Raw genomic sequence first — 20825 nt, forward strand, 5'->3', positions numbered from 1 at the left:
TGAGAGATGTTTCTGGCATTTCACCTCTCGTCTCCATCACGAAACTGGGGAAAAAATTTAACGTGAAATAAATACACCTCCCGATCTGGGAAGCGACACCCTATTAATCGTACGTGGAAAAGACATTAATAATAATAATAATAATGTTGGTATTTGTTAAGCGCTTACTATGTGCCGAGCACTGTTCTAAGCGCTGGGGTAGACATAGGGGAATTAGGTTGTCCCACGTGGGGCTCACAGTCTTAATCCCCATTTTACAGATGAGGGAACTGAGGCACAGAGAAGTTAAGTGACTTGCCCACAGTCACACAGCCGACAAGTGGCAGAGCTGGGATTCGAACTCATGAGCCCTGACTCCAAAGCCCATGCTCTTTCCACTGAGCCACGCTGCTTCTCAGCATCAACAATATAGTAAAAAGGCCCGTGACAATTGCTCTGCTCGAATGGAGAGAGGGTTGAAGCGGTGGGCACGCCAGAATAATACAGTCAAAAAGAGACCCGATGCCATGCCACTCCGATAACCTAAAGAAATGATCAATTTCAACTCCGAGATGTCCCCTTTCACTGTCCCACATTCCTAATGACACCCACAACTCTCAGTCCAGCGACCCTACTTTTTATCCTAGCCCACGACGACTCCTCAATAATCCCGTTGGAGGCTTCAGCTGGAATGCACAGACCAAAGGAAGCTGCTCTACAATTCGAGGCCGTAGGGGCTCGAGAGTAAAGTTTCTGCAAAGAACCTTGCTTGCTTTCTTTCCTGGTTGCACTGAAACTGACACTCAAACAACTAGCACTCTGTGTTGCTATAAGAACAGAGTAAGCGAAACTATTCTGTGACCATGTTCATACTTCCTGTGTGCCCAGCTAGTTTAGTCGGTAGAGCATGAGACTCTTAATCTCGTGGTAGTGGCTTTGAGCCCCAAGTTGGACATATTTGATTTTTTATTTTGATTTCATTCAATCCTATTTGTGGAGCGTTCATTGTGTAAAGAGCACTGTACTAAGCGCTTAGAAAGTACAACTCGGGAACAGGTAGAGACAATCCCTACCCAACAAAGGGCTCACAGTCTAGAAAGGGGGAGCCAGACAACAAAACAAAACAAGTAGACAGACACATCATTGAGAAAATAAATGGAATAATAAATGTGAACATGCATACACAGATTCTGTGGGGTGGGGAGGGGGGTAGAGCGGAGGGAGGGAGTAGGGGCGATGGGGAGGGAAGGAGAAGCAGAGGAAAAGGCGGGCTCAGTCGGGGAAGGCCTCCTGGAAGAGGTGAGCTCTCAGTACGGCTTTGAATTGGAGAAGAGAGCTAGTTTGGCAGAGGTAAGGAGGGAGGGCATTCCAAGCCAGAGGAAGAATGTGGGCCTGGAGTCGACGGTGGCACAGGCGAGAACGAGGCACAGTGAGGAGGTTTGCAGGAGAGGAGCGGAGTGTGCGGGCTAGGCTGTAGGAGGAAACAAGGGAGATGAAGTAGGAGGGGGCAAAGTGATGTAGATTCTCGAAGCCAGTAGTGAGGAGTTTTTGCTTCATACGAAGGTTGATAGGCAACCACTGGAGATTCTCGAGCAGTGGGGTGACAGGCTCAGAGCAATTCTGTAGAAAAATAATCCGGGTAGCAGAGTGAAGAATAGCCTGATTTTTATTTCCAAATAGACGACTCGAGTTCTAGCTAGGAAGGTTCACACTGCCCCCAACCGTTCCCACATTTAAGACCCTCTCCCCATCTCTTTAACGCCTCCAGCTTGTTCGTGGTTTGAACACTGCAAACTCTGGGATCCTCGCTTAAAGTGTGAGAGATTGCAGAGCCGCACCCCTACCATCTATTAATCCGTTTTCCCTCTGGGTTCCTTGCTGGCTAGACTATCGGGACTTCCGGAGGCCTCTCCCAGGGTGGAGACACTCGTGAGTCTCAGAGGTGAAACTCTTCCTCGCCTCCATCTCCTTCCTCCCGACGTGGGGTCTGTGGGGGTGCAGGCTTGAGGAGCGGGAAAGGGTGTTGGAAGAGAGATCGCGTGGGCCATGAACTCTATTCCCTACAGGGAGGGATTCTGAACTCCAAACCCGGCTGGAGCGGTACAGAGATACTGGTAAGGATGATGATGATTCAGTCATTCTTTCAGTCGTACTAATTGAGCACTTACTGTGTGCAGAGCACTTTACTAAGCGCTTAGGAGAGTACAATACAAAAATAGGCAGACACATTCCTTGACCATTACGACCTTACAGTCTCGAGCAGGAGGGCGGGGGGGGGGGCGGAGGAGGAGACACATTAATATAAATAAATAAATTACTTTGGACATAGGTGTTGTGGGGATGGGATGAGGGAGAACGAAGGGTGCAGGTCAGAGTGACGCAGAAGGGAGTGGGAGATGAGGAAAGGGGGGCTTAGCCTGGGAAGGTCTCTTGGAGGTTTGTGCCTTCAATGAGGTTTTGAAGTCGGACAGAGAAATTGTCTGTCGGATTTGAGGAGGGAGGGGTTGGTGGGCGAGGAATCGGCGGCAAGACAGGCGAGATCGAGGCACAGGGAAAAGGTTAGTATTAGAGGAGCGAAGTGTGTGCGCTGGGTTGTAGGAGAGTAGCGAAGTGAGGTAGAAGGGAGCAAGGTGAACGAGTGCTTTAAAGCCAATGGTGGATGGGCAACCACTGGCGTTTTTTGAAGAGTCACATTTCCTGAACGTTTTTGTAGAAAAATGGTTCGGGCTGCAGAGTGAAGTATGGATTGGAGTAGGGAGAGACAGGAGGCAAGGAGTTCAGCAAGGAAGCTGATGCAGTAATCCAGACGAAGTAGGATGAGTGAGTGATGACCTTTGAGAGGGCGGTTTCTGTGGAGGGAATGGGACAGAATTCAGATTGGAAAGACTCAAGAAGAGACTTGGAGGAGAGGAATTTGAGTCAGGGAGTGTAGACAATTCTCTCAGGGAGTTTAGAGAGAAATGGTAGGAGGGAGATTGGGTCAATAACTGGAAGGAGTCGTGGGGTCAAGGGAGGGTTTTTGGTTTTTTTTAGTATGGGCATGTTTGAAAGCAGTGGAGCAGAAGCTATTCGAGAGTGAACAGTTGATGATGGTTGTTAGGGAGCGAGGAAAGGAGGTGGCAAGAGTCTCGATAAGGTGAGAAGGAATGGTGCTAGATGTGCAGATGGAGGGGATGAATTTTGAAAAGTGGCAGGAAATCTCCTCTAGAGATACTTCAGGGAAGGAGGGGAGAGTTGAAGAGGGGGCGTCTTTGAATTCTCTATTGACAACCTAAGGAAATCCCATCTACTTCTCCCCAGGGGACCCCTCTGTCAGCAGGGAAGAGATTTGAAGATTTGAAGTAGGGTTACTGGGGAAAACGTCTTTAGGACCTCTGGGCTGAGACTAAAGAAGGCGCAACTATGAGGTTCTGGCAGCCTTAGGAAGGGAACACTGGTCCTGAGGACTCGGGTGAGGAAGGGAAAAGAGTTCTTGGGTTCATGAGCCCTCCTACTTCACCTCGCTTCTCTCCTACTGCAACCCTATATACAACTATCTATTTTTTTACAAATTCTAAACTCCACACCTAACTCCACTCCATTTATGGACTTTATGCAGGGAGCTTTATTAGTAAAAAACACAGAAGCTGTTTACCCTTGCCTTATTCATCGCAGTAAAAACTTCACTCTCTGCCATTGTTTTTGATTAACATTTTGATTACTGGATCATACGCCTGTGACTCTTTCCAATGTCGCTGTTGCCCAGCACAGGTGAATCACCTTTGTCTGATGCGTTGTCTTAGACCTTTCCATTACGGGGAACTCTGCTGAGAGAATATCTCTCGATGGCATAGCTCTAAGCTTCAAACTCTACTGCCACAATAAGGTGTTGATTCATAGGTGAGAATTCTCTAGTACTCTATGTGAAAGCGTATCGTTTCTGTAGTCTAGTGGTTATCACATTCGTCTCACATGCGAAAGGTCCCCAGTTTGAAAGTGAGCGGAAATTGAGCCCGTCATTAGACAAGGATTGTCTCTATCCATTGCCGAATTGTATATTCCAAGCGCTTAGTACAGTGCTCTGGACATAGTAAGTGCTCAATAAATACTATTGAATGAATGAATTTTTGCAGCATTTGAATATCACCCTCCGCAATACTGAACATATTTTCATTATAACCATAACACTGTCCGTGACAGCGAAAAAAAAAATCTCATTAATCATGGAGAATGCAAGGAGGAGGGAGATGAGGAAGCTCTAGTCAGGGACTACCCTATGTCCACTTTGCCGCTCCATAAGGCGGGACACTGAACTTTGGGCGAGTCAGGGTCGAGAAGACTGGTAGCTTCGGCCCCTGATAGGACTCTCTGTTCCTCCGGGATTCCGGGGTGTCCCTGCAGGAGAGGCGGGGAACGGAGTGAATTAAAGGAGATCCAATCGGTGAAATATAGGAAAGAATGGAGAAGGACTTTCTGTCCATCGAAGACAATCCACCGGGCCCTTGTCTGGATCTAAACATATCTAAGATGAAAAGGATGACAAAGACCCAAGCGGCTGGATGGAGAGAGGGGTCGCTTGAGGGAGGAGACCAGCAGTTCACGCTCGCTGTGAATCTATTTCAGCCACAGACAGTAGTATTAATTAAACGCCTTCTGTGTTCCAAGCAGTGTCGTAGGAGCGTCCGAAATGACCTTTCTTTGTTGTGGTAAGGGTCGTCGCTTTCTGTAAGAATAGGTGACTCGTCTCGAACTGCAGGAATCATGGTGCTCTGAACAGCAGCTATAAGATAAACAAAAAACGTGAGGGAAACTCCCCAGTTGTATTGGGTCAGTGGCACAATGGATAATGCATCTGACTAGGGATCGGAAGGTTCCAGGTTCGACTCCTGGCTGGTTCCACACATTTTTTTTCTTCTACCCTGTCCAAACTCCCAGCCCCATCCAATCACTTCTTCGACTCCGGACACAATTACCCGCAGTCCCCCTTCCCCTTATTTTTCCCACGATTCACGCGCCCTCCCCACCCATGATTCATATTTCCAACTATTCTGAAGGACAGTGAGGCGGAAACGGTTGCAAGACCCGGATGGGTGACGTCATTTTTGCCCCGAGGCCGACGGAGCAGCTTATCGGCGCTGAAAGAATAGGAAGTGCAGGTACCTCACCTATTAGGAAATTTCCGTGCGGTAAATATGAAAGATTAAAAAGCTCTTACAAAAGTTACATTTTATGACCTCGTGGCGCAAGGGTAGCGCGTCTGACTTCAGATCAGAAGGTTATGTGTTCAAATCACATGGGGGTCAGTGTAAAATTTTCTTTCTGAGAGGAAAGATGTCAAGAGTGGAGGTGGAAAGAATATGATAATGATAATGATATTCATTCCTTCAATCGTATTCATTAAGCTCCTAGTCTGTGCAAAGTACTCTACTAAGCCCTTGGAAAAGTTCGATATAACAACAGACACAACGAGCTTTTTGGTTTCTTGTGAATGTATTAATCTCTCAGGTACCTACAAAATTATCACATGTCTCTCTCCCACACCGGACTCACAGCCCATTTTTCAGACGAGGTATACGAGATGAATATGTATAGTAGTCTTTTCTTATTTGCAGAAGACACCACGGTCAACGGTGAATTTTGCCATATACACTCTAAGTACAGTGCTCTGCACATAGTAAATGCTCAATAAATACGATTGAATGAATGAACGAGAGTTTTGGCTAGACAAGTAAATGCGAGATCTTCAGTACGGCCATCATTCATTTGTATTTATTGAGCACTCGTAAGCTCTTAACAAATACAAACATTGTTATTAGAAGGGGGAGACAGACACGGAACAAGTAAACAGGCATAAATAGGCTCATTATTTACTCATAGACTCATAATATACTCATAATATACTCATCACAACAAAAAAAAAGGCATTCATATAAAAAACAGATTTATAGGTAAGTACATATATATACAAGTGCTGTGGAACGGGGAGGGGTGTTGATCAAAGGGAGCGGGTTGGGGAGATGGGGGAGGGGGACCTGAGGACTCTGAGCCCATTTTTGGGCAGGGATTGTCTCTATCTGTTGCCGAATTGTACAGAAAGCGCTCTATAAATACGATTGAACTATTAAGTGAATGAGGAGGTGGTTTAGTCTGGGAAGGCCTCCTGGAAGAGGTGAGCCTTCAGTAGGGTTTAGAAGGGGGTAAGTGTGATTGCTTGGCGGATTTGAGGAGGGAGGGCATTCCAGGCCAGAGGTAGGACGTAGGCTAGGGGCCGACGGCGGAATAGGTGAGAACGAGGCACAGTGAGCAGGTTAGCAGCAGAGGAACAGAGTGTGCGGGCTGGGCTGTAGAAGGAGAGAAGGGAGGTGAGGGAGGAGGGAGTAAGGTAATGGAGAGCTTTAAAGCCATTATTGAGGAGTTTTTGCTTGAGAGCCCCAGGACCTCACACACCACAAGCCAGGATCACTAAGTGTCACTCACGAGGGAGCCTCTTCCTCCCCTCTATCACCCACCCTGCGGACACAGGGTCTGTGACCTTGCAAGATCACGGGCAAGGGAAAGGGCAGAGAATGGGTGACCAGAGGCCATGAACTCTAATCCCTACTAGGAGGATTTCTCAGCCCCAAATTCGGAGGGAGCGGAAGTTCTTATTGCTGCGGTAGGGAGATGATGATGATAATAGTATCATCTTTTTTCTTGTCGCCACCGAACTTCCCCTCAACCAGCTTTATCCTGGAATTCAATTCGAACTACTCGAGGGAGTAGGGGCAGGGAGGATTGCCTCAATCCTTCCGCACTGTGCAGAGAAGTAGCTGAGTCTAGGGAAGCAAGCATGGTCCTAGCAGTGAGGAGAACTGCGTTTTAATCTGGGCTCTGTCACCCTCTAGCCATACGCAGCCTCGGCTGCATCACGTTGTTGCACTTAACCTCTCTGTGGCTCAGTTTCCTCATCTGTATGGGATTAAGCTAGTTTTCCTCCTTCCTCCTTGGACAGTGAACCTCATGTCATATAGAGTGTGGGTCTGATCTTCTTGTATTGTAGCCACCCCAGGATTTATCGTATAAGAAGAGTTTGAGAAATGACTGAATTAATCCCGCTAAAAGAGAGTTCTGCTATTGCACCTGAGGTGATGGGTTTAGGATGGGAGCACCTCATTCCAGTAAGTCCACGCCTCATTTTCCTGTCAACACCGCTGTAAAAACCAGCACGAGGACATCGATTGTTTAAATAACCAAAATAAAACATTTGCGTAGGCCAAGAACAGAAGCCGGGTCCACACTGCTTTAAAGGTAGCTATGCAAAGCACTCTATCACCAACGCAATCGTGCTGCCTTATGTGGACTGTGTGCCTTTGACTGTAAGTTCTATGTGGACTGTGTCCAATCTGATTAACTGGAAACTACTCCAGAGCTTAGAATAGTGCTTGATACATAGTAAGCATCTTATAAATGTCTTTTTAAAAGATTGTATGTTTAATGAATATGTATTACTAAAAACAAACGAGAGAACCTACAATGAACAGTATGAGGGATTTCAGTATAAACTAGAACTTAATTACTTCTCAGGTGCTCTAGTGGCTAGTACTTGACGTTGTGATGGCAGCGGCCTGGGTTCTATTTCCGGGCAAGGAAGCTAATTTTCTACCGTTAACCGTTGTTTATCCAAAACCCAGGTTAAACCACTGACAGGACCTAAGCATTTCATACGCCTCCTTTCTCCCTTTTGCCTATTCGATCTTTTTGGAAATTGAGGGACCCTAGCTCACAGCAGTCACCACGCTGAGATCTCATTATTCTATAATCAGGGTCAGCCATGGGAGAGCGAAGGAAGTGTGCACTCCTGTTTCTTCAGACTGCTCTATGCCTCCATTTATAGCACAAGGAAAGCTCTCAATAAATAATATTGATGAATTGATTGCTTATAGGTTTTGAGGACTGCTTTGACACTTGCAGAATTGTAGGCTACTTCCCTAGGGTGAATGAGTAATTAGTCATTTTTTACCCTTGGTCTCCTATAGATATTCAGCAAGGGAAAGGAAGATGGAAGACGGAAACTTCAGACTAGACTGAATTTAGATCGACGCTTCGCTTTGCAGAATCACTGAATGAGGAAAAGATGATTTAGCAGTGTTGAAATTGAAATCCACATCACCAGGGAGACTGGGGACTAAATCCAGCATCTTAGTCCGCTCAGTCCCACTCCCAGAATTTGATATTCTGTGGGGCGCTTCTGAAATGAATTTTTAAAGGAATCTCCTCTGGGGCCTCAGCCGCGAGGTTCTGCAGAGAATGACACAGAGTCCAAAGATTCCTGGCCACATAGAAACCAGTGTATACTGGTCACACGCCATTGGTCCCTAAAAGCAGATTCCCCGGGCCACGATTGCAAGGATAGCTCAGTCAATCCCTCCATCCATCAATCAGTGATCATTATTGAGAGTTTACTGTTTGTAGGAGACTCTACTAAGTGCTTTGGAAAACGCAGTACAGCAGAGTTGGTACAGACTTTTCCTGCGCAACATTAGTTTACATTCTATAGTCAGAGGCAGGCGTTAAAATAAATTTCAGGTAGAGAGAAAGAGAAAATAAAAGGAAATGGACATGAGGGCTGTGGCTCCTTCCGGGTAATGAAGGGATGGAATGATTGGGCTCGTCCGCGATTTGAACGCGGGATTTCTCGCACCCCAAGCTAGAATTACACTCCTAGACCAACGAGATGACTGGTTAGTGATTTTCGCACTATGTCACAGGGATTCGTGCGGGGGCAAATTGACCAGGGTCTCCTGCCTTGGGTTCAGAAGAGGCCGATGCCAGCCGTTGCGATTTCGATGAGTAGAGAGGAGAAGAGCAGGACTCTGAGCTTAGAGAACAAGAGATTTAGAGAAGAAGAGACATCTGGGGAGCGGGGGGAGAAAATCTTAGCAAACCGCCCTCTTAGGCAGAATCTCTGACAGCTACCGAGATGCAGAATACCGCAGGTTACAAATACATCTCCCTGTGCCCTCTGCCTCTCCACATTCATTCATGCCATTGTATTGATTGAGCCCTTACTGTGTCCCGGGCACTGTACTAAGCGCTTGGGATAGTACAATACAGGAATAAGCAGCCACATTCCCTGCCCATAATTAGCTTACAACCTAGGGGGGGAAGAGAGACTTCAATAGAAATAAATAAATTACAGATATGTACATAAGTGCTTTGGGGCTGGGAAGGGGGAAGAACATAGGGAGCAGGTCAGGGCGACACAGAAGGGGATGGGAGAAGAGGAAGGGGAGGCTTAGTAGAGAAGACCTCTTGGAGGGGCGTTCCAGCCCAGAGGCAGGACGTGGGCGCTGGGTCGTAGGTGAGATAGACGGGACTGAGTCACAGTGAGAAGGTTAGCATTAGAAGAGCGAAGTGTGCAGGCTGGGTTGTAGTGGGAAAGTAGCGAGGCGAAGTAAGACTGGCAAGGTAATTAAGTGCTTTAAAGCCAATGGTGAGGAGTTCTCGTTTGATGTGGAGGTGGGTGGGCAACCACTGGAGTTTTTCTGAGGAGTGGGGAGACATATCCTGAAAGTTTCTGAAGCTAAATGATCTGAGCTGGAGGGTGAAGTATGGACTGGTGTGGGGAACGACCGGAAGCTGGGAGATGAGCAAGGAGGCTGATGCAGTCATCCAGATGGGATAGGATGAGGGATTATGTTTAGGTGGTAGCAGTTTAGATGGAGAGGAAACGGCAGATTTTAGTGATGTTGTGAAGATGGAACCGACAGGATTTAGTGATGGACTGAATTTGTGGGTTGGATTAGAAAAAGAGCAGTCAAAGATAATGCCAAGGTTACGGGCTTATGAGACAAGAAGAATGGTGGAACCAAGGACAGTTATGGAAACTATGAGGAGGCATAACCTGTTATAACACTACTATCAGTAGTGAAAAATAGCAGAATGTAGGCCAAGACATCTCAGTTGGGAGAGCGTTTGACTGAAGATCTAAAGGTCCCTGGCTCCAACTTAGTTTCCGGCAAGATGCTCGTTTTGTGACTGCGAAATTGGGGAAAATTTTCTACTTTCGCTTGCTCCAGCCTAAACCACGGCTATATCTGTAGGGCTATCAGGGACTATATGCGGCTGGGATCACATGTTGTGCCCCTGTACTTTATTTGCTTTTTCCTCAAGTGCTTGAATCTCTCCATTCCCGTTCTAGCGGGAAGGATAGAAACGCAAATCAGAATCTTGGGTTCCTTGCCCTTCGTCCGGTCGACTGTAGTTGAGGGACGTCCGAGAAAAACTCCTTATAGTCAGGATGGCTGAGCAGTCTAAAATGCTGCGTTCAGACCGCAATCTCCTCTGGTGGCCTGGTTTCGAATCCTAACCCCGGTATGTTATTTTTCACTCTAGCTTTGACGATTCTTGTACAAAGAGATATCCCAAGGATCCTAACGGGGAAGATTTTCAGGTTACTGGATTTGGCTACATGGGCGGTGACACTCAACACTAGTGGAAGTCAGAAAGACCTGGGTTCTTATACCCAGATCTGCCTCTTATCTACTGTGTGACCTTGAACAAGTCACTTCACTTCTCTGTGCCTCATCTGTAAAATGGGGATTACGACCCTGACGACCATTGAGCTATCGTCCTGGGGTCCCGTTCCTTTTGACTAAATGAATCAAATCTGCCCACAGATCCTCTCAACATACCAGCTGGCCAATTGTAACAGGCCTCGTTAACACATGGGTGAGTACCCCTTCCAATCACGATCGAAGCAGGACATCATTTGTACCAGTACTGAGAAACAGTAGAGTACTCTGAGAGTATTTATTCGGATGGCTCGTTGGTCTAAGAATATGATTCTGACTTAGGATGCGAGAGATCCAAATTCAAATACCGGAAAAGCCCAATCTTTTCTCCCCTTCATCAGCCGGAAGACATCACAGGCCCCATGTCCATTTTCTTCTACTTTCCTATTTCATCTACCTGCAATTTATTTTAATGTCTGTCTCCGACTATAGATAGTAAGCCAAGGAGGGTGTGTGTGGGGGGGAGAGAGTAGCTAATGGTGCTTATCGTGATGCAGCAGGGAGAGTCCTTCTGACTTCCATTAATGTTTGGAGTCACGGCCCACGCGACCAAGCACCGTAGCCCCAAAATTCTCCCCGTTAAGATCCTTGGGATATCTCCTTGTACTAGAATGGCCAAAGTTAGGGCGGGGAAGCAAAAATAACTTGTCAGGAGGGGGATTCGAACCCATGCTTCCATGGGAGACTGCGACCTGAACGCAGCACCTTAGACCGCTCGGCCATCCTGACCCCAAAAAGTTCTTCTTCGGACGGTCCTCAACTGCAGACAAATGACTAAAGGGCAAGTTGCCCGAGATTCTGATTTGTGCTTCTATACTTCCCGCTACCACGGGAATGGAGCATGGCTCAGTGGAAAGAGCACGGGCTTTGGAGTCAGAGATCAGGGGTTCGAATCCCGGCTCTGCCATTTGTCAGCTGTGTGACTTTGGGCAAGTCACTTAACTTCTCTGTGCCTCAGTTACCTCATCTGTAAAATGAGGATTAAGACTGTGAGCCCCATGTGGGACAACCTGATTCCCTTGTGTCTACCCCAGCGCTTAGAAGTGCTCTGCACATAGTAAGCGCTTAACAAATACCAACATTATTATTATGGAGGAATTCAAGCACGTGGGGAAGAAGCGAACAAGGGACGAGGATACAACATGTCGCCCCAAGCCCTTATATTCTCTGATATCCCTATGGTTTAGGCTGGAGCAAACAAAAGCAGATGAACGGGAAAAGTTTCCCCGATTTCGCCGGCAAAAAAACAGCACCTTGCCAAAACACGGGACCTTTAGAGCTTCAGTCTAACGCTCTCTCAACTGAGCCGTTTCGGCCTTCGCATTACCCTTTTCAACACAGATAGTCGGGTTATAACAGATCATGCGGTGGTTTGCTATTTGTCTGAACTAGTCCCAACCCTTTCTTTTTTCATGGAATTTCTTAAGCGTTTAATATGTACCAGGCACTGTTCTCAGCACTGAGGTAGTTGCAAGTTTATCAGGTCGGACCCAGTCCCTTTTCCACATAAAACTCACAGTCTTAATCCCCATCCTATAGATGAGAGAACCGAGGCACAGAGAAGTGAATCGAGAAGTGAGATAGAGAAGTGAATCGAGTTGCTCAAAGTCAGACCACAGACAAATTTAGAGGAGGGACTAGACCCAAGTCCTAGATTGACTCCCAGAACCATGCTCTATCCACTAGCCCACACTGTTTTTCCTCGTTGAAATTCAGGAACAACGTTCCTCTTCAACCCCTGGCCCCCAGAGCCTTCAGAACAGCCGGTGGCAGTGCTGAGAGAAGAGGACAGACTCCTTTGTTGTTCGAGCCTTTGTCTTCCGCTGACCCTTCCTTGGGGGCCGGGGGGTGGGAGGAGAGAGTAGGAGGGAGGGAGGGAGGGAAACAGGTAGACAGGGACAATCTTTCCCTCCCTCCCTATCTGCCTACCTTTTTCCGGATCCTCATTCTCCAACCCCCAGCGCCTGGGAGTGGTTCTGGTGGTGAGAAAAGAGCGGGGAAGAGTGGGGAGGGAGTAAACATTTTTAAAAGAAATGAACTTCGACCATGGACATCACAACCAAATTACTTCCATCCTAACCCCCTTCACTTCACTTCCTGCCTTACATTACAACTGATGCCCAAAGAACGAATTTGCTATCATGACAAGTCGGGGTTGATTTGTTCTATGCCAAGGAATGTTGACAGGGCCTCAGAGCCAGAGATTATTACTAATAGTCATAATAATTATATTTTTGGTAAGCACTTACTATTTTCCAGGCAATGTATTAAGCGCTGAGGAGGATGCAAGCAAATCGGTTTGGACATAGTCCCTATCCCACGTGGGGCTCACAGTCTCAATCCCCATTTTCCAAATTGTGGTAACTAAGGCACAGAGGAGTGAAGTGTCTTGCCCAAGGTCACATAGTACACTGTGCGAATGATTTTTTTTCATTATGATGATTGAGTTTGGATCGTTTCAAGAGAAAGAGACATGTAAGGAACTGAGAATGGTAGCAGTTACAGAGAAGACCCATGTGTCATGGACTAGAGTCTGATTTGAGAGGTCAGAGCTACCTACACCAATCCAAGTGTAAGCGTTTAACAAATACCATTATTATTATTATTATTATTGTTTTGTGTTCGTTAGCATGGCATATTTCAAAGAGATAAAATAGTAGGTTGTTAGCAGTAGTAGATTGGTAGTGGGAGAAGAATCCACACCAATGGGGAAACTGGAGTCTAAATCCCGGGCCTTGGACCGTGCGGCCATGTCAGCGCATCTACTAAAGTGTTTGGGTAGTTTTCATTAGTATCAAAGGGAGGTGTGACTTCGGCGGATTTACAGATGTGGAAATGTGCGTTTTCCCAGGGTAAATTCTCCAAACATAGAAAACTCCTTTCCTGTGCAGTCCAGACTGTCTCCTCAGTAGGATTCTGCCATGAGGGCCCCTTAAGCATCCCCATCTCCTTGGAACCCAGAGTCGAAAGTCTGTAGATGCCATACTCGTGCAGGATCATACTCTAGATAATAATAATAATGTTGGTGTTTGCTAAGTGTTTACTATGTGCCGAGTACTGTTCTAAGCGCTGGGGTAGGTACGAGGTAATCAGGTTGCCCCAAGTGAGGCTCACATTCTTAATTCCCATTTTACAGGTGAGGTAACTGAGGCACCGAGAAACGAAGTGACTTGCCCAAAGTCACACAGCTTATAGGTGGCGGAGCCATAATTAGAACCCATGACCTCTGACTCCTAAGCTCATGCTCTTTCCACTGAGTCACGCTGCTTCTAGATGCCATACTCCCCCCCTGCTGGATCCCTCCGGCTTCTGGGTCATTCTTAGCTGACCGTGTGCTGCGTTACTTTCCCCAAAGGGGATGGGAGAACCGCTCTGTTTGCTCCATTAACAGCCTATGGGAATACCGGCAACGTCTACCCAGGGATCCCTTTGCCAGGGGGGATGTCGTAGAACGAGGGACGAGAAGTGGAGCTACTGAGTCCAAAGGAGACGCAAATATGAAGTTCTGGCAACCTCAGGTTAGAAATACTAGTGGCAGGTTCAGTGGACTCAGCTGGGGAAGTGAAAAGAGCCTTAGGGTTCGTGAGGTTTCTCGTGGATCCGTGAGTCCGGAGGCTCTGCTTCGATTTTACATGTCCTCGTACTTCAGGTGGCTGTTAGATCTTCTTGTAGATGCTGAGCAGGTCATTCATTCATTCCATCGTATTTATTGAGCGCTTACTGTGGGCAGAGAACTGTATTAAACGCTTGGGAGAGTATACTACAACGATAAACAGACACATTCCCTGCCCAGTTCGCTGACCTGGGCGAAGGTGACTCTTTCCAAGCAGTCCTTTTCTACTTTACATGGAGTTGCCCACAAACTCTAAGACGCCTAGACTGTAAGCTCGTTTGCGAGCATGGAATGTGTTTGTTTATTGTTATCTTGTACTCTCCCAAGAGCTTAGTACAGTGCTCTGCATACAGTAAATGCTCCATAAATAAGATTGAGTGAATCCCGATTGTCAGGGATTCTGATATGACGACAAGATAGACTGATGTGTCAGAAGATTAGCTTTTGAGGAAAAGCGAACGAAAGACCTATTTGCGTGAGCCTTCAGTAGCTCAACTGGTAGAGTGGAGGCTAGTAGTGGTGAATCCTTGGACATCCTTAAAGCGCCTGTTCGATTTCGCCTCGAAGTAAGGTGGGCTCTTTTTTTTCACCCACCGTTAATCCGTAGCAGTAAATTTTAACAGGGATTATTAAAATGACAGATGAATGAATTGCCAAGACTCTCAGAAGGATTAAGGTCGAAATCAAGTCGGAACAGAGCACTATTCTGACAGGAATGGGAAAGGCAGTCCTAATGGGTAGAATGAAAAGGGGAGACACTCGAAAATCTCAAAGTTCAAGCGCTTTCTCGACCACCCTTCCGACACGTGGTTTAGGACGTACAGGCTAGAGGAGAGGGTAAACGTGTCAGAGGAGCGACCTAGGGCCGTGAACGCAGTCCCGCTATAGGGCGGGTTCCTACACATTTCTCACTGGAGAGAAGCCTTTCCCGGTCGGTCCCGATCTCCCACGATGCGGTACTTCGCGACGTCGGAGTCCCGAACTCTTGAGGAGCGGAGCTTCTTGATAATGTTGGGATTTGCTAAGTGCTTACTATGTGCAGAGCACTGTTCTAAGCGCTGGGGTAGATACAGGGTAATCAGGTTGTCCCACGTGAGGCTCACAGTTAATCCCCATTTTACAGATGAGGTAACTGAGGCAAAGAGAAGTTAAGTGACTTGCCCACAGTTACACAGCTGACAAGTGGCAGAGCTGGGAGTCGAACTCATGACCTCTGACTCCGAAGCCCAGGCTCTTTCCACTGAGCCACGCTATCTCTCCGGGTTCGAGATCTGCCCAAGGTCCGGCCGCAGGGGGATGCCACTGCTGAGACCGGGGACAGTTTGCCCAGGGGCTCCAGGCCCGGATTCATAGGTGTCCAACCGCAGCCCCCGCTGCTTCCGTGGGGAGAAATTGAGAGGGTGGGGCTCTGCGTGAAAAGACCCAGAACTTCTTGGACAGAGACTCCGAGAGATACCGAGACACAAGGTGCCGCTGGATACAAACCCAACTTCCTGTCCCTTCTGCTTTTCGTCGTCTCGCGAAGTTAAGCCCCTGTACGGTAGATGTTTTAGTTTCCTTCTCCAACACTAAATTGTTTACTCCAGGAGAGCAAGGATCTTGTCTACTAATTCTATTTCCCTTTGTGCAGTGCTGTGAGCCCAATAGTTGCTCGGTAGATCAACCAATCAATCGTATTTGTAGAGTGCTTGCTGTGTGCAGGGCATAGTACTATGTGCTTGGGAGAGTACAACATAACAGAGTTGGTAGACACGTTCCCTGCCCAAAACAAGCGTTCAGCCCAGAGGGGGAGATAGTGATGAATAAATAAATTAAGTAAATTACGAATGTGTGAAATCGTGCTGTAAGGCTGAAGGAGGGCAGACAGAATAAAGAATGCAAATCCACAAAGGCGACACTGAAAGGCGTGGGAAGAGAGTAAGTGAGGATTTAGTCTGGAAATGCCTCCTGGAGGAGATTGTGCTTTTAGTAAATCTCTGAAGATGGGGAGGGTGATTATCTTTCGAATATGAAGAGGGAGGGCGTTTCAGGCCAAAGGCAGGACGTGGAGAGATAGACGAGACTGAGGTACAGGGAGTAGGTTGACACTAAAGGAGCGAAGAGTGCGGGCTGGGTTGTAGTATGAAAACAGGGAGGTAAGATAGAAGGGGGCAAGATGATTGAATGCTTTAAAGCCTACAATAAGGAGTTTCTGTTTGATTAATTAATCAAGCCGATTGATTAATAGACATATTGATTGTGTGATCTTGGCCACATCCCCTCTTTTGTTTTTCTTATCCACCTCGTGCTATCATCGGTAAATGAGGGAAAGTTGAAAAAGTTACCTGACCTGCAAGCATCGGTCGTTCAGAGTTCTCTCCTGCCATGCGGAAGCCCCGGGTTCTATCACCGGCCAATGCAAGTGTTTCTTTGCTTCGGAATCTCCACCTTTCCCGGCACAACCTGTGGGGATCGTCCAGTTAATCAGCCAACGAGCCGCCGAGTGCTGCTGGAATCCAAATTTTGCTCCTCCTTCGAGGATCCTACCGCCACTCTTAGTGTTTCCTACTGGCCGGGGGAGACGAACGGGAGATGTTCTAGGCATTTCGCCTCTCAGGTCCATCACGAAACTGGGGAAAAAATTTGATGTGAAATGAAGGCGCCTCCGGATCTGGGAAGCGACACCAATTATGAGCAGAAGAGATCCTCAACAGTATAGTAATGAAGCCCGCGGCAATTGTTCTGCTTTAATATAGAGAGGGTCTGTAATATGACGGTGGACAGATTGGAAAAATTCAGTCAAAAAGAGACCCGGTGCCACGCCGATAGGACCCCACTCTGATAGCCTTAGAAACGATGATTTTCAATTCCGAAACCTCCCCTTTTTCAGTCCCACATTCCTAATGACTCCCGCAACTCACAGCCCAGTGACTCTAATTCCCATGCTACCCCACGACAACTCTTCAATTGTCGCGTTGGAGACATGGACTGGAACGCACAGCCTGAAGGGCGCTGCTCCAAGAGTCGAAGTCTAAGGGACTAGAGCATAAAGTTTCTGCAAAGAAGCGAACACTGACCATGGCCACCACAGCCCAGTGCTTCCACTCTAACTCCCTTCATTCCCCGCTGGCACTGGAACTGTTGCCCAAACAACTAGCAGTAGAATTAAGGCAAGGATGATGACAAATGCTTGAACTACCAAGACTTTCTGAAGTATTCAGTCAATCAGTCAAGCAATGGTATTTTTAGAGCACTTAATATGTGCATGGCATTCAGTCAGTCAATCGTACTTATTGAACGCTTACTATGTGCAGAGCACAGTACTAAGCACTTGGGAGAGTACAATACAGCAATGACAATAATAATAATTTTGGCTTTTGTTAAGCACTTACTATGTGCCAAGCACTCTTCTAAGCACTGGGTCTATACAAGGTAGTTAGGTTGTCCCACGTGGAGCTCACAGTCTTAATCCCTATTTTAACAGATGAGGTAATTGAGGCACAGAGAAGTTAAGTGACTTGCTCAAAGTCACACAGCTGATAAGTGGCAGAGCTGGGATTAGAATCCACAACCTCTGACTCCCAAGCCCATGCTCTTTCCATTAAGCCTCGCCGCTTCTCAGACACATTTCCTCCCCACAACGAGCTTTGAGACTAGAGGTCGAAATCAAAAAGAAACGGACACACGTGGAATATAGGAAAGAGCTTTGGAAGTCCACAGAGCTCTATTAACCCGAAGCTTCAACGGCAAAAACCGACTGCAGCTCCGACTCTAGATTCGAGAGCCACAGATGGGTCTCCTGTTCCTGGGACTGATGAACCGACCTACCTCGATCCGAGAAATCCATATGGGACTCCCTCCTTAGACCGAGACTGTCGACTGTCGTCCCCGCTCCTTCCTGAGGCCTTGCAGGTCCATACAGGAATGTATATTTCCATCGCTCATTCCCCTCCCTATTGTTACAGAATAATACAGCCCCTAAAACAATCAAAGGGTCATTACAACAACAACAGTTCCGATCATCAGAACAAAAGGAAATACCAGCCAAACACATGGTAATTCCAAACATTGAGAATGAGATGAAGACTACTACACGGTGCTATGCGAAGCACTAAAGAATATACAACATCAGATCAGACAGTTTCCTGTCCCTAATGGAACAAGAGTGTAAGGGGGAGGAAGTCACTGTAAGGATGATGAAACTGAGGCTCAGAGATTTTCACCGGCCTGTTCAAAGGCACGCAGCAGGTAGGCGCACCAGCAGGAGTGAAGCCCAGGTGTCCTGACTTGATTTAACTTAGCCATTCTGCTTTGTTCTGTCACCTATTGCCCTATTTACCTGTCCACACTTCCATTATGAACATATGCAGCCTTACCCTTTCTCCTCCGTCAAATTGCACATGATTTGTACCTTTCTGACTCTCTCGTTATTTTGTAATGTCCTTGAGAGCTGGGGCCACGACGTCTTCATTTACAACATTCTTCCAAGCGTCTACTACAATGTCTTGCACGTAGTGGACGCTTAATTAATATTGATTGAATGTGAGTGACGTGTTCCGAGATCAAGGGAGCCATCCACATCGAAGTAAGACCCTGTGAATGTGGGAGGGAGAGGAAATATAGGAAGGGGTAGTGACTCCCTTGGGCTGTGAACCCCGCCCTGTCCTCTGTATAGAAACTGCTGCCACGATGATCAAGACACTTCTGACATCCCACCTTTTCCTGACATCAACCTCGTCGCTGATCACTTTGCTCCTGTCATGAGGAAAAATAGTGGGCGAGTCACCGATAGAAGTTAGGGCGGGTTATAAAAGAATCAGGGGACCCTTATACTAGCGGGAGAAAGTAAATGCGGTCAGCCACGCGATGGCCTCTCTCTAAGTGTCCCAGCTTTCTCGTCGAAAAGTACCTCAGGAATCACTATCACTAGGTCTTCAAGAGCGTGGAAAAGGGAGGAATCCTACTGGGTAAAAAGAAAGCAGCCGGGGAATAACAAAATTCGATCGACGTGAGGATCGACCTCACAACCTCGCCATTACCCACACTCATACCGTCGTATAAATATCGCGTGATGACAGATTATGCCACTGAATCTATATTCATTCGCTATTTTCACAAATTCCAAAATTGCCACTTGGAAGTTTTAACACATTTATGGACTTTATCCATGGAGTTTTCTTTGAAAAGAATACAGAAGCGGTTTACCCTTGCCGTCTTCCTAGCAGTAAAAACTCAAGTCTCTGCCGTTGCTTTTGATCAGCATTATGATCACTTGATCATCCGCCTTAGACTCTTTCCCATGTGGCTGCTGCCCAGCACAGATGAATCAACTTTGTCTGAAGTTGACCTTTCCATTAAGGGGAACCCTGGTGAGAGAATATCTAACACCGACTTAGCTCAGTGTCTAGCATATATTTCATTCAATAGTATTTATTGAGAGCTTACTATGTGCAGAACACTGTACTAAGAGCTTGAAATGTACAATTCTGCAACACAGACAATCCCTGCCCAATGACGATAGTTAAGCGCTTAACAAATGTCATAATTATTAATCATTATTATTACAAACTCTCCTGCTACAATAAGGTGTTGATTCGTAGGTGAGAATTCTGTAGTACTGTAGGTGCAAATGTATCGTTTCCGTAGTTTAGTGGTTATTGCGTTCGCCTGACGAGAGAAAAAACGGCTGTTCGAAACCGAGCAGAAACTTTGATATTTTTGCAGTGTTTAAATATCTCCCTCCACAATACGGGACATATGTTCATTATGACCTTAACACCCTCCGTGACTCATACCTTGAGCGAAAAAAAATCTCATTAATCATGGAGAATGCGAGGAGGAGGGAGATGAGGAAGGTCTGATCATGGACTATCTGTGTCCACGTTGCCGCTCCATAGGACGGGCCACTGAACCCCACCTCCCTTCGCTCCTTCTGCAGCCCAGCCCGCTCATTTCGCTCCTCTGCTGCTAACCTTCTCCCTGTGTCTCTTTCTCGCCTGTCCCGCTGTCGACCTCTGGCCTACGTCTTTCCTCTGGCCTGGAATGTGCTCCCTTCTCACAATCCCTTAACAAACACACTTCCCCCCTTCAAAGCCATACTGAAAGCTCACCTCCTCCAGGAGGCCTTCCCCGACTAAACTACCCGTTTCCTCTGCTCCTTTTCCCATCCCCATCACCCCGACTTCCTCCTCTGCTCTATCCCCCTCCCCGCCCCACTGCACCTGTGCATATATGCAGATATTTATTATTCTATTCAGTTTCTTAGTGATGTGTATATATCTATGATTCTATTTACTTATAGTGATGCTACTTATGCCTGTTTACTTGCTTTGTTCTGTTTCGTTGTCTGTTTTCCCCCTTCTAGACTGTGAGCCCATTGTTGGATAGGGATTGTCTCTATTTGTTGCTGAAGTATACTTTCTAAGCTGTTAGTACTGTGCTCTGCACACAGTAAGCACTCGATAAATCAATTGAATGAATGAACTTTGGGCGAGCCAGGGAAAACCCAAAGACGAGAAGCCTGGTAGCTCCGTCACCTGATAGGAATTTCTGTTCCCCCGGGACTCCCGGATATCCCTGCGGGAGAGGCAGGTAACGGAGTGAATTAAAGGAGATCCAATCAGCAAATTACCGGAAAGAATGGAGAAGGGCTTTCTGCCCGTCAAAGACAATCCACCGGCCCCTTGCCCGGATCTAAACAGATCTAAGATGAAGAGGGTGGC

The 20825-nt window shown here is 46.9% G+C and overlaps 2 non-coding genes across 2 annotated transcripts; one reads left to right on the forward strand and one right to left on the reverse strand.

The window, feature by feature from the left end:
* Positions 1 to 4783: 4783 nt before the first annotated feature.
* Positions 4784 to 4856, forward strand: TRNAP-AGG. Its single transcript has one exon. It is a non-coding gene; the product is annotated as a tRNA-Pro (tRNA).
* Positions 4857 to 11157: 6301 nt separating this feature from the next.
* Positions 11158 to 11240, reverse strand: TRNAL-CAG. The gene has a single exon. It is a non-coding gene; the product is annotated as a tRNA-Leu (tRNA).
* Positions 11241 to 20825: the final 9585 nt, after the last annotated feature.

Source organism: Ornithorhynchus anatinus, chromosome 4 (assembly GCF_004115215.2).
Source record: "Ornithorhynchus anatinus isolate Pmale09 chromosome 4, mOrnAna1.pri.v4, whole genome shotgun sequence".
In the NCBI taxonomy this organism is placed as follows: domain Eukaryota; kingdom Metazoa; phylum Chordata; class Mammalia; order Monotremata; family Ornithorhynchidae; genus Ornithorhynchus; species Ornithorhynchus anatinus.